At 59.3% G+C, this 3,833-nt stretch overlaps 1 pseudogene; it reads left to right on the forward strand.

Moving 5' to 3' along the window:
• Nucleotides 1-3,404: 3,404 nt before the first annotated feature.
• On the forward strand, nucleotides 3,405-3,523 carry LOC137654854 (5S ribosomal RNA; annotated as a pseudogene).
• Nucleotides 3,524-3,833: the final 310 nt, after the last annotated feature.

A 3,833-nucleotide genomic window follows, 5' to 3' on the forward strand; every position in this document is an offset into this window, starting at 1 on the left:
ATCGCGCGATCGCCCACCTGCGGATGCTGCTCGCCATCGCGCGATCGCCCACCTGCGGATGCTGCTCGCCATCGCGCGATCGCCCACCTGCGGATGCTGCTCGCCATCGCGCGACCGCCCACCTGCGCACAGGACGCTTCCTGATCGCTAGCGCTCTCCTTTCGCCAGCGCTCTCCTGTTTGTCAGCGGTCTCATGATGATCATCCTTGCTGTTCCTGTTGGTTCCTGTTACGCGCCCTGTGCGCCCACGTTCGCCCTCGCGATCTAGAACTTCGGTTCAGGTCTGGGTCAAGGACTCTTCTTCTGTGCACAGGCTTCCACGCGTTGCCTTCTGCTCATCAGCGATCATCAGCTCGCCAGCGATCATCATCTCGCCAGCGATCACCTGATCGCCAGCGTTCACCTGCTCGCCAGCGCGCACAGGCGATTTTAGTATCGCCTATTCAACAGCGTTCTACACGTCTGCGATCTCCGGATCGCCCGCGTGTGTTACAGCCGGCACGCCAACGTTCTCCAACACTTCTGAAAGAACATGGTTCGCCAGCTACTAGCTCGCCATCGCCCACCTGCGGATGCTGCTCGCCATCGCGCAATCGCCCACATGCGGATGCTGCTCCCCATCGCGCGACCGCCCACCTGCGGATGCTGCTCGCCATTGCGCGACCGCCCACCTGCGGATGCTGCTCGCCATTGCGCGACCGCCCACCTGCGGATGCTGCTCGCCATCGCGCGATCGCCCACCTGCGGATGCTGCTCGCCATCGCGCAGTCGCCCACGTGCGCATGCTGCTCGCCATCGCGCGGTCGCCCACCTGCGCATGCTGCTCACCTGCGCATGCTGCTCCCCATTGCGCGATCGCTCACTTGCGCATGCTGCTCCCCATTGCGCGATCGCTCACCTGCGCATGCTGCTCGCCATCGCTCGCCAACGCGTCGACATGCCACAACGAGCCATCGCCAACCTGCGCGTTAGCGCTCACCACCGATCGCCTGTTGATCCATATCGCCAGCGGTCTTCCTCGCCCACGCGGCAGCGCGTTTCCTCGCCATTTCGCTAACACTTGCGTTCGCCGCCTCGGACTCGTGCTCATTCACCTGCCCACCCTCGCGACCGCTCGCCTGCGCGTCCGCGCGACCGCTCGCCTGCGCGTCCGCGCGACCGCTCGCCTGCGCGTCCGCGCGACCATTCGCTTGCGCGCCTGCCCGACCGTTCGCCTGCGTGCCCGCCCGTCCGTTCGCCTGCGTGCCCGCCCGACCGTTCGCATGCCCGCCCGCACGACCGTTCGCCTGAGCGCCCGCACGACCGTTCGCCCGCGCGACCGCTTGCCTGCGCGCCCGCGCGACCGCTTGCCTGCGCGCCCGCGCGACCGCTTGCCTGCGCGCCCACACGCCCACGTGCCTTCACGTCTACCCGCATGCGCGTCCGCGCACATGCTCTCCAATGTTCGCCCGCGTGCGAACCAACAGTATTCCATCGCGCGGATGGACGGTGTTCCGTCGCGCAAACCGACGGTGTTCCGTCGCGCGAACCGACGGTGTTCCGTCGCGCGAACCGACGGTGTTCCGTCGCGCGAACCGACGGTGTTCCGTCGCGCGAACCGACGGTGTTCCGTCGCGCGAACCGACGGTGTTCCGTCGCTCGGACCTACAGTGTTTCTTCGCACGAACATCAGCTTAATTCTTGCAGTATCCATTGCTCATCTATGGGTTATCGCTCGCCGACCTCCAGCTCTCGCCCTTCCTACCACGCTCGCCCTCCTTCTGTGCTCCTTTGCTCACCTTCGTTTGCGTTCCTGCGTGACCGCGCATGGGCGCTTCCATGTTCGCCCACGCGCAAATCTTTGAATTACCATCACGCGAGCTCCAGGGCGATTGCGACCACGATTCCCATTGGGGTTTTCGCAGCATAACCAGCCTGGCGAGTTCTTCTGGAGCGTAGTTCCAGAACACGGCCTCACCCCGTAAACGCAGAGCATGGCACTTGCAAGAATAGGAAGAAACTTCAGGGAGGTCTGAGTAACACTCCTCTTTCCAGAACCTGGGTTAGCCCTTCCCCGTCATTCCCTGGAAGGATTTTTAGCGGGGAGGGCTTTCCGTTCGAGATTTCTCCATCGGCCAAGGAGTGACTGTTTACCCCTTCCTCTGGGGGCCCTACCAGGTCCTTTCCCTCCTCGGTTACGGCCCGAGGTTTGGTTCAAGGAAGCTACAGGAAGATTATGGGTACTTTCCTCCTCTCGAGCTTAGGCACCTTGGCCTTTCGTCGTTGAGTATCTAACTTGCGGACAAGCTCGATGTTGTACCATCTGGATGCGCTGACTAAGGGCTTCCTTCGGGTGTCTCATCTGTGGAGGTCGACGACCTCAGACACCCTTCCATCCTTGAGAAGAGTTTGTTTGTGCCCAAGGACAGAGACTTAGACAGTGGCTGTGCGGAAGAAATCGACTTCCGTTTTCACTCCTCCAAGGCGCTTTCTTCCAGACTCTGCAGGGCTCCAGCGCTCTTTTCTTTCAACTACGTCGGCCTAAGTTATCGGCTACGACAACTGGGGCAAGGTGTCCAATTGCGGTTTCCTCCTGTCAGGAACAGATGGCACGAGAGGGTCCCCCGGGGAGGCATAGTCCTAAAAGGAGCGGCAGAGTTCACAAACTCTAGGATTGCAGGTTTCTCGCGGGGAGGATGCTTAAGGTTACTCATCCCGATGACAGCTTCCCGATGCCCATTCCCGCACAATCTCTGTGATCAGCCAAGGATATCGCGCCTGCCGTCTCTGTCAGCGAACTCAGTGTCTCTGAACCTCTATGCCATAGCGTCGGCAAGAGTTGCCCGGTTGGGCAGAATGATCCATACCTTAGGCGAAGGTCCTCCATAGGATCATCGACGGCTTCACCCCCGGCCTCTTCAGTCGATCCTTTCTTGTAAAGAAGGATCTGAGAGGGGAGTTTTGTAGTCGACCTTTCAGCCCTGATGAAGTTTGTCGAACAAACTTCGGCCAGCGTAGAACAGCAGAATTGATCAGACTGGTAACGAGGCGACAGGACTCCTTAAACCCTGGATCGGAAGGATGGGTACTTTCAGTTTCCATTCTATCCATCTTCCAGGGAGCTCGTCGAATTCAGCCTAGACTGCAAGTATTCCTGCTTATGAATCAGTGTGGCTATCCCGCCGTGGCATAGCAGGTTTTTTTCCCCAGAGAACTCTCCCTGCTTTCCTCATAGCCGCTCAGGGGCAGGCTTCCGCCTCTTCTGCCTTTTGGAGGGCTGGTCAACTCCGGTAGGCTCGGGTTCGACCTTCTTCAGCGCCGGAACAAGCTTCCGGATGCTTACCATGAGTGTGGGTTCATGGTATTTTTCTTGGAGCCTTCTCTTCTTCTGCCTCAACATCTGGAGTATCTGGCCATGGTATTGAGTCAACGGCCTTACCACGTTGGAAACCCCGCTTCTCGTCCGTCCAGCGAGGTTAAGCAACGTTGGTTCTGGTCAGTACTTGGATGGGTGACCACCTGGGGACGCCAGATTCTGTTGCCACATCCTCCGAGCCTTCCTTTCAGTTGACTGTGGCAAGACTGAGGAGAGTCGCAGTACCTGTTCTTAGTCAAGCAGAGCTTTCAGCCCTACCTTGGAACGTTTCCTAGTTCTCCTTTCCTCATTGGGGCGGTCCAAGTTCCGGTGGTTTCAGGCAACATTTAACCGGACTTCCTGGCCCCTATGGGACCAGCGGAACTATTAGACCTGCAATGGGTATTGACCTATGGAACCTCTTGATGGTAGTGGATATTCTCGTCCTCTCCCCACATTCTTGATGCTGTTCTCGGACTCGTCAAAGGAAAGGGTGGGG

The sequence above is a fragment of the Palaemon carinicauda genome, chromosome 15 (genome assembly GCF_036898095.1).
Source record: "Palaemon carinicauda isolate YSFRI2023 chromosome 15, ASM3689809v2, whole genome shotgun sequence".
Taxonomy (NCBI): domain Eukaryota; kingdom Metazoa; phylum Arthropoda; class Malacostraca; order Decapoda; family Palaemonidae; genus Palaemon; species Palaemon carinicauda.